A 10,269-nucleotide genomic window follows, 5' to 3' on the forward strand; every position below is an offset into this window, starting at 1 on the left:
AAGGTGTCTCCTCCGGAAAGCTACTCGGTTTCACCGTCTCACACATAGGTATCGAGGCAAAGCCTGATAAATCAAGGCACTCGCACGACTTCAAGCACCTACTGAGCTTAAGGATATTCAGTGATTGGCAAGGTGCATCACCTACCTGAGTCGACTCATCTCAGCCTTGAGGGAAAACACTCTCCCTTTTTACCGGCTGCTTAAACAGAATGGGGGCTTTAAGTGTACACCCGAGGCCGGCATGGGTCTAAACAAATTAAAATGTTGTTGGCCACCAATCTTGTCCTGGCCGCTCCTTACCCCGGTGAGCTAATGTTTGTTGTACATCTCGACAACCAAGATGGTGGTAAGTGTCATCCTGGTCGTTGAGCACGACATGGAAGGGCATAAGCTAAAGGTGCAAAGGACGGTCTACTTCAATCTTTTTTACAAGTTCTTTATTTTTCTTGTGGTATCAAACACTATTTGATACCCTATGGATTCAAGTGGACATGTCACTCCAATCCTATTTTTTCCGCTGCTGCGGTTTTGAATTCCCTAATCAAAGAGGCCCTAGTTGGGGAGAACAGATACGGTCCAAAGTACATCACGCGTGCATATTTTTCTTATAATATATATAATAGCTACACTGGCATAGCAGAATTGAAACTGCCTGTCAACCTTACAAATTACAACTCAACTCAGCTGAAAGCACAGGAGGATACAACAGTCACACAACAGGATGTAGCCCGTACAATCAACAAAACCTAACATCTTACTACCAGATGATGAGCCATCTCCTTCGATCCGCCGCTGCAGAGGTAGTCATCCCCTTGCGGCATCCAACTACAAACTACCAAGCTTTAATGCTAACATCAAGACGAGGAGTCGATGAGCTTTCGACAAAAGGGAGTCAATGAAAAGGGATATTGATTGTTTCTTCCTTCTCCTTATCCATCATGTATGACCGCACCTCAATATCCTTTATCTGACGTTGCCATTTTTCTTCTTGCAAGGCTCTTACTTTCCTTTGAACCACATACATCACGACGCCAGTGATACCGAAAAACAAAATATCAGATCTTTCCCTACAAATCACCAGAGTCCATCGATTAGAATTACGAATGCAGTGACAATGTTAGTGCCAAGGTGTGGCCTATCCTAGATAGTTGTCTATCTGTGCCAGAATGGTATTTAACCACGAAATGATTAATATGCTTCCACCTTTATCACACCCTACCCAACAAGAATCCACAAAAACCTCATTTGTACATGCAAAACCATCTACTCCCTCGGTACCAAAATACTTGTAGTTGGGGGAACTTGCACTAGTTTTCCCTAGTTACAAGTATTTCGGTACAGAGGTATTAATAACTACAGAAATTGAAGAAAATGGGCTTGGACTAGTACTTAAAACTCTAGCCACGATTCTGGCAGTTGTCCCCAGCTCGGATAACAAAAACTATCTTATCTTTTTTTTTAGAAAAGAAGGATGGTGTATGTACGTACCAGCTCAAGGCTTGATTCCAGAATCCCTGTCCACCATTGCCATACGAGCACATCATCCTCTGGAAAAAAGAAGAGTTGAACAAAAATGTAAATTTGTTTTACTCAAGCAAGCGGAAAATTATAATATGTTTAGGAGACGCATAAATTTGGCATACACAGCATAACTTGTAAGCATAGAAACAGGTGCTATTATCTTCAATCTTCAGAGAATGATAAAAAAACTGGCAAGGGCCGAGAAACTAACTAACGAATAATAAAGGCCCGCAACCGTGTGATGGCCAGCAGAAAAGAAAATACTAGAGTTTCCAGAAATCAATTAATCAAAATAGCCTCCTAAAGGGGAGTGGAGAAAATTACAAAAACCAGAACAAAATAAAACCGATTACCGCACACTTACAGAGGTACTCCCTCCATCCAAAAATACTTGTCATCGAAATGAATAAAAATAGATGTATCTAAAACTAAAATACGTCTAGATGCATCCCCTTTTATCCATTTTGATGACAAGTATTTCTGGACGGAGGGAGTACTAGATTTCTTTTGATCCCAGACATGAGTGCTTAAGATTGAGGTTTACCACAGAAACAATGATGTCCCCAACCAGGCTATCATCATACTCCATGCTACTCGGTCAGCCCCCCTAACTACAACCTTACTCCTGATCTCAAACTTATAACAATCTAAAGGCTCATTCTTGTGCAGAAAATTATAGTGTTTTTTTTGCCCTACTCCACTTTAACATTTCAATTTGCAGATACAACAACAGAAACAGAACATCTAATAAGCACTAAAAAAATAGTACGCCATAGCGGCGCTAATAACATATACTATAGCTTGTAAAAAATTGTCTCGCTAAATTGATCAGTGTTCAATGTCTAGCTCGCTAATAACATATTTTAGGGGCGACGCTATTTTGTATAACACGCTAGTTTTTTTTTCTTGGAAGGGCTCTGGATTGCCCTTATTATATGCTTCGACGACCCCAGAAAGAACAGGATTTCAACACAAAGACACATATCAGACTCCTTAAACTTACGAAAATAATCTACATGGAGAAGTCGAGGCACCTACCCTGAGTCCAGAGCTGCCGCCTCCTCCGTTGCCGAAGAGACTATAAGTCAGCGCCGGCCACCGGAGCGCACTGGTTGCGTGGCTGCATCCAGGGCTGCCGCGGGCGACGCTGCTGAAGAAACGAGCGGCCGGCGCCGTCCGCCGGAGCGCACTGGTTGCGCCGCTGCATCCAGGGCTGCCACGGGCGACACTGCTAAAGAAACGAGCGGCCGGCGCCGTCCGCCGGAGCGCACTGGTTGCGCCGCTGCATCCAGGGCTGCCACGGGCGACACTGCTAAAGAAACGAGCGGCCGGCGCCGTCCGCCGGAGCGCACTGGTTGCGCCGCTGCATCCAGGGCTGCCACGGGCGACACTGCTAAAGAAACGAGCGGCCGGTGCCGCCCGCCGGAGGGCAGCTCCAATGGCAGATCGGAGCATCGTCATGGCGCCGGTTGTCTCGCTCTGGACGGCGGATGCGATGGTGACAAACAGCCGAGTCGCGATGGCCTTCGTTCTCGCCGAGTTATTTTTTTCCCTCTTCGGAAGTAAAAAAAAGGGGGTGACGTGTGAGTCTCATATATTGGCCTGCTTATCGGTGGAGACGGATGTATGTGTCCGACTCGGGGAGATTTCGTGCTAGTGGGCCAGCCCAATAACATGTGCTTCTGTACTTTTTGGTTTTCCTTAGCTTATTGGGAGCCGCAAGCTTTGGATTCGTTCCAGAAGCTTCCGCTCGGCTACTTTCTTGTGTTCTTATATTTAAAAAATCAGGGATTTTTTGTTTGTTTTTACTTCAAATTTATTTTTAAGTATATGTTCACATTTTCAAATACACGCCCACCATTTTTTGTACATAGGCTGAACATTTTTAGGGGTACTTTAAAAATAGTTTTAAATACACGTTGAACATTTATTTGAATACATGTTTAACTTTTGTAAAATGCACAATGAAAATTTTCATGAACAACTTTTTGAATGGTGTGACATTTAAAAAAATATGCGAACACATTTTATATTGGATGAAAAGCTTCCTACAATGTCATAAACATATTTTTAAACGCGTGGATTTTTTTAAGTATTGATTAATTTTATGAACGGTAATATTTTTTTACGAAATACACGCACAAATTCTTACATTAATGCATGGTGAACTCCTTAAAAACAATAAGTAAAATAGTTTCCAAAATATATCCCGACTACACGCTCTGCCATCAAGAATAATTACATGAGCAAGTCGGCATCTTCTTCTTTTCTTCAAGTGATTCATTTTCGAAATATTCTAACAAGAAAATCTCTACTATATAAAAGCAACATTGCAATTCTTATAAACCCATCAAACTTAGTGTACGCAAAAAAAACTGCACTCTCCGATCTAATCCACTTTTTTTTGAGGGATTAAACCAAGCTTTATTGATCAAGTTCCAGATGGTGTGGGATACAAACGGGTCGTGAGGTTCGACAAACCAAGTGTATCGCCCCGGATCAAGAGAATGAGAAAACTTGGCTAACCTATCCGCATCACCATTAGATGCTCGACGTCGAGCGATACATGAAGGGGAACTCCAGAGTCTGTGGTCAACAAATTTGTTCATCCGGAAGTACCTTGAGCAATCTGGTGGGCTCGACGTCGAGTGATACATGAAGGGGAACTCCAGAGTCTGTGGTCAACAAATTTGTTCATCCGGAAGTACCTTGAGGAGCTAGCGTATTGCAGCAGGATAGTGACACCCTCTCGAGCAGCTACAAGTGTGAGGACTAATACAACTAGGTGGGCAAAACCAACACCAGGTTTGGTGAAGTTGAATGTGGATGGAGCCCTGGTGGGCCCCCTCAGGTAATTCTCTTTGCCAGTATTTTTTATATATTCTAAAATAATTCTCCGTAAATTTTCAGCTCAATCCAAGAATTTTTATTTCTGCGCAAAAACAACACCATGGAAATTCTGCTGAAAACAAGGCCAATCCAGGTTCGTTCCATTCAAATCATGCAAATTAAAGTCCAAAACAAAAGCAAAAGTGTTTGGAAAGTAGATACGTTTGGGACATATCAAGGCTCGGCTGGGCCCCTTTGGCCTCTTCCTTGGTTTCCTTTGTGTGGTGTTCGGCATTGGCTACAACTCCGACAGGTAAGCCCTCTTTGCCCCCTCTCTACTATGTTCTCGGACCCAGTCTTTGAGCTATGGCCACTCTGTTTGTTGGCAATCGAGCCAAAGGTGGCAGCGATGTTTGTGTTGATTTGGTCATGTGGAGATGCCATGTTCATTCGCTAGTTTGGCTCGGGTGTTGATGAAATGCTATGCTTTAGGCTTCATGTATGTGCCATGGTTACACCCTGATTATTTTGGTACCATCTCTCTAATTGTTGTGGTCAGGCCGTAGTTGGAATATCAACGTTACAGTAGATGTGATCAATATAATGCTGCTATTTTTGATCATGTAGTTGTTCAAGCTGCATGAGTTGCATTTTAATGTAAATTTGGACGAATATTAAGCTGGTGAGTCCGCGAGTCTTGAATGCTCACAACTGTCACATTATTTTATTTAGACTAGTGATAAACTATCGGTTTCTGAACATTTGTGCAATCACAATCAAATGTAGTGCGTAGTGTTCATGTGTAGGTTTTTTTTACTGTTGTTAAATTGTAGGGATGGAGGAATAGGTAGAATGTAGTGCGTGCATAGGTACAACTTACAACTTCTGCAGAATTATTGTTGATGATAGATTTTGTTGGCCCTTAATTAATCTTGTTCTCTCTCCAGCCGGGGGCCTGACTTGATGGTGAGGATGGCAAAGAAATTTATCCTGGGGACATTCTCTGGACGGCATTCGGGCGATGGTCCATGTGAGGTTGGATGGTTTCCTTCATATTTTTGTTTTGTGTAAATATGAGCTTGTCATACTGGATTGTTGCTGGATGCGATGTTGTTTTGGTTGCTGGATCAATTCCGGTGAGTGCTTGATGGGCTATTGTTTTGCTGGGTGCTAGTTTGTTTTTGCTCATTTTGTATCCAAGTGGCGGTGCTCTATGGTGACCATTTCAGATTCAAGATCTTCCTGAAGAAAGTACGGCGTGGTGAACCCTGAGGCCATCATGAAGGACGGGATGAGTCCCAGAAGCATGTGGTGCTGTCTTTTGTGTGCACAAGTAAATACGTGCGTGCAATGCTCGTTGATATCAGCCAGAAAATTAATTGCATGCTAATATTAGGTATGATATCAATTACGCATTAATTACGTGGATAGTCAATATTTGGTATGCCATTAATTAAACCTTAAATATGTTGAGGCTCGCCATGGGAGCAATATAGGCAGTGACGGAGACAGGGGGGGACCAGCAGGGGCCCTGGCCCCCCCTAACATCTCATATTTGCTGCTAATCATCTAATGAATAGTGCACAATTATGAGTATTTTGCTGCTAAAAATCTACTTTCTAGTGATTTGGCCCTGCCCAATCTGTTCTAACAGCCCTCGGCCCTCCCGATATTTTTTTCCTGGCTCCGCCACTGAATATAGGTCATTGGATTGAAACTGTTTGATGGCTGGGATTTATTGGATTTGCCCCTTTGGGTCTTTTTATATTGGTATAGATGTTGTTGACTGCCTAATTGTTGAGTGTCGAACTTTGCTTGGTCATTGTCTTATTTGTCAAACTGAGATGGATGTCAATCAATTACTGCTTGGTTATTTGTCTCTTGACCCAAAAAATGCAATGTAGTGGAGCTCTTGAACGAGAGAAATGCCACCATGTTAAATGCAATGTGTTCTCTCCATGTGTGTCATCATGCAAGTTAAATGTCCTGGAACCCTATTTGAGAGAGGGGGTCTACCAAAATGGAGGTGTCTTAGTAGAGTGCCTAATACGAGAAGCTCTAAAAGATGAAACTCGATTAGCAGTTAGAGTTTGTCTCACACATTAGCAATTGTTCATAGCAGTTGCCATTTTGTCTCACATTGTAGAAATCGCTGTTTGCGGTTAGATATTGTCTCACAAAGTTGTAACTGCCACTTGTATAAATAGTCTCCATCAATGAGAATCACATCAGTTCAGTCATTTACTTTTCATTTTTGTAGCTCGTATGCCAAGGCGAAGAAAAGGTGGAGAATCATATGGGGAGCAGCTAACCAGTGAGATGGTGGAAGTCCAACATACTACTAACATTAGAGATTAAATAGTGATTAGATTGCTGGTGACATCGTTCCTCAATATTCACCATTGTTAACTTTGTTTACAATGTGTATATGTGTGCGTAATTCACAAAAGTCTCATCTTGAGTATGAGTAGTTAGGGAATCAACACCTTATGTATTTTTGTTAGCTGACTAGATAATTGCAAGTGTGTTGAAGCGGGAGCATAAATATTCTGATATTGATAGTCTTATACTCTAGAAACACCTGCCAAGTTATTTGCTAGATTCATACACTCTAGAACATCCTAACAAGTTCCTTAGATACATGCAAATACATATTGCGGTAATATTAGTTTGCTTAAGTTTAGAGTAAAATTCATTGTAAAATGACAGTTTTCTAAAAGACAAAAACTAGAAAAGGGGCCAAATACCAAATATACCATCTCGTTTGGCAAACAAATTTGTATTTTTATGGTAAGAATAATAATTGCATGAAAAATATGTACATTAGTATATATAAGTCTGTTTATAATTTTAGTTTTGCTAATTATACCTGAAAGACAGTATTCAAAATATTAAAATTAAATGATTTAAGTCAACATGAATAATATATACTTTTCACGCCAAGATAAGTTAACATGAAGTACAAATGTTTAGTATAAATAAACAATTCGCACAAGCAACTCATCACTAGATTTCGATGGGAGAAGGGTTTAGAGGGGAGAAGCGAAGAAAATGGAGGGGTTGACTGCAAAAATGGAGGGAGAAAACCTATATTGGTTGAGTGGGTTTGCCAAAAATAGAGGGTACTTCTATGGCAAATGATGGGCTGCCCAAAGTTTGTGTAAGATGGCTGGGTCTCTCGGAAGATTAAGAAAAAGGCACACAAAATTTTTATTTATCAAATCATCTTACTATTTAACCTACGACTATTATGCCTCGCATATTTGATTTTCAGGCGCCAAACAAACTCTGATTTGGAAGAAATTTTAAATGTTACCTCGCTAGATTATAATAAGGCCACACGATTCATCCCAAGTCAATCGAAGACAGTATGAAATTTATTTACAAAATCTTCATTTATTAAATAAATGGAGGGTTTGCATTATGGGTGATTGTAAGTGCACCAAGTGCCTCCTTAGTAGTTTTGGAGTATTAATGTGTTTCTGAGTATACACAAGTGTTATACTCCCTGAAATTTGGCTTAACCAATTTATTGAAAATCATTCGATCTGCATGAATTTCGTCCAATTTGTTGAAATCCATTTTAAAATGTATGCGGTTATGGTTAGATGGCCGGCTCCCGCATCAATGTCCATAAACTGATTGCCATCGGTCCATGGACGGATGCGGTGTCTGGTTTGAGGGTCAGCGGAGATGCCCCAAGAGCCGTAACTCACTCTCCGCCATGTTGCGGTTTTGTATGGATGCAACGGTGAGGCCTTGAGCCGTTGTAGGACCACTACTCATGTCTATTCAAAGATGCTCTTTGCCGGGGCGGTGCATGATTGAGAGAAGTTCTGGTGGTTACCTTCTGGTGATTATCTTCAGAGGACACTAGAATGGATTCGTTGAGGTAAAATGGGTGGAGCAGCTCTTGGAATATCCATCGGTGAGTCGATGACTATAGCACTATTTCATATCCGGGTGAAAACATGTTGTTTGAGTTTGACTTTGACTCCTGCCACAACATTTTTAAATGAATTTAGAGTTGAAAGCCATGAATTTCAAGGATAAAGAAGTCAAGGTTTGATAGATAGGGTGTCTTATCTCATCAAAGAAGCTCACTTCCTTTGAAGCACCGCTCGGTCCATCAGTCAAAGGCACGCATAGTGTCCCGATCGTGCCTAGTACTCGAGGTCTGCTGCTGCATATTTAGCATGCGGATGCACCACGGCCCCTGAAGCCAAGATGAGTTCCGGAGCAAAGTAGAGCAGGGGGAAGCAATGCGCCAACTGCAACAAGACTGTATGTTGTTTCAAGTTAGAACGACGACGGCGCACGTCCAAGTCTGACTATGCGTGTGAGAGGGCCTAGACGCTGGTTAGATTAGTACACGAATAAATGCCATTCCTTGATTCTCACGGCTCTAAATTTGGCTTTCAAATGTCATCTCCAGTAGCTAGAGAACTGGATTTGGTCACACATTTTCCTGACCGCGTAGTATTTCACTACATTATTTCAGTAATTATCCTCAGCTTTGGCTTTGCTTAAATTGACGCACTGGCGAATCAATTCGTTCGAACTGGTCCTGACAGTATAATTAGTTCAGACACATTACTTTTTTTTTCCGATGAGAGGGGCCACATGGCCCCCATTTTCATTAAGAAAATGGAGTCTTTTACAAGCAAGGAGCAGTACACTTTTTACACCCCTTGCACTAAATCACATCGGGATGCTACGAAACACAAGTAACCAAACCAGCACTAGCATACTTGTCTAGATAACATCGAGTCAGATCGGCGGAACAAAAACTACTGCAAAAATAGAGGTAGGTGACGATAGAACAAAAGCTAACTATAACCAGCATCAGAAATATCCGCTCTTTGGGCGATAGCCAGAAGCGATCCAAGTCTTTGAAACCAGCACCTCCATCAACTGATTTCATCAGATTCTCCTCACATACGGCGCCCACCCATATCCTCTCCTGAAGACATCCCGAGTCACCTAGGCAATCCTTCTAGCGACTAGCTGTAGCGTGTTTTGTAGTCCTTTTTTCTGTAAAATTTTCCATGAATACAGAAGGGAGCAAACAGACATAATAATATCAGTAGGATCATTGGGCATTACACCTTGAAAGCATGATTTATTTCTTGTTTTCCAAATAGACCATAGCAAAGCAGCAACACCAAGCATAACAAGTTAACAACTACTCTATCTTTGCCAGTATAGTTAGGCAACCAATTCTGGCATAAATCAAGGAAAGACACGGGGGATCTTTGGTTACCCAAGGAGCACCCCACAATACTCCATAAGAACCTAGACAGGGAACAAGAAAAGAATAGGTGATCCACATTCTCTATACTATCACAAAACTCACAATGCTTAGCACCTTTCCACCCTTTTTTACTTAAGTTATCTTTGGTTAGGATCCTATTCTTGATCACTAACCAGGAGAAGGCTTTAATTTTCAACGGCATCTTCATTCTCCATAGCAACTTATAAGGGAAAACAACTTGTCGAGCAACAAGATAATGGTACAGAGATTTAACCGAAAAGTTCCCAGAAGAGGTAAGAAGCCATTTAACTCTGTCAGGTTCCTCCGACAAAGTCACCTAACTACACATATCAAGTAATTTGTTCCACATCTCAAGGGTCTCCACATGCAAACGTCTTCTAAATCTGATGCAATCAAAATCCTGGCTAAACACCTTCGCGACCGTGACATGCCTACAAAAGGTCAAGTTGTAAAGACGTGGGAAAACCAAACATAGGGGTTTGTCTCTTAACCAAACATCCTCACAAAATCTAGTTTTGCGACCATCACCCACAACTCTCTGGTAGCATCTATAAAAAATATCTTTAACCTCCATCAAACCATTCCATAAATGGGAGTTGCCAGGAGATGATTCACATTGAGTCAAAGTTTTCTTTTTCAAATAC

The 10,269-nt window shown here is 41.6% G+C and overlaps 1 long non-coding RNA gene across 1 annotated transcript; it reads right to left on the reverse strand.

Moving 5' to 3' along the window:
• Positions 1-667: 667 nt before the first annotated feature.
• On the reverse strand, positions 668-2,652 carry LOC119306577. The gene is made up of 3 exons (XR_005148984.1): positions 2,560-2,652; positions 1,489-1,547; positions 668-1,067 (listed from the first exon to the last, which is right to left on the reverse strand). It is a non-coding gene; the product is annotated as an uncharacterized LOC119306577 (long non-coding RNA).
• Positions 2,653-10,269: the final 7,617 nt, after the last annotated feature.

The sequence above is a fragment of the Triticum dicoccoides genome, chromosome 5B, assembly GCF_002162155.2.
Source record: "Triticum dicoccoides isolate Atlit2015 ecotype Zavitan chromosome 5B, WEW_v2.0, whole genome shotgun sequence".
NCBI classification, from domain to species: domain Eukaryota; kingdom Viridiplantae; phylum Streptophyta; class Magnoliopsida; order Poales; family Poaceae; genus Triticum; species Triticum dicoccoides.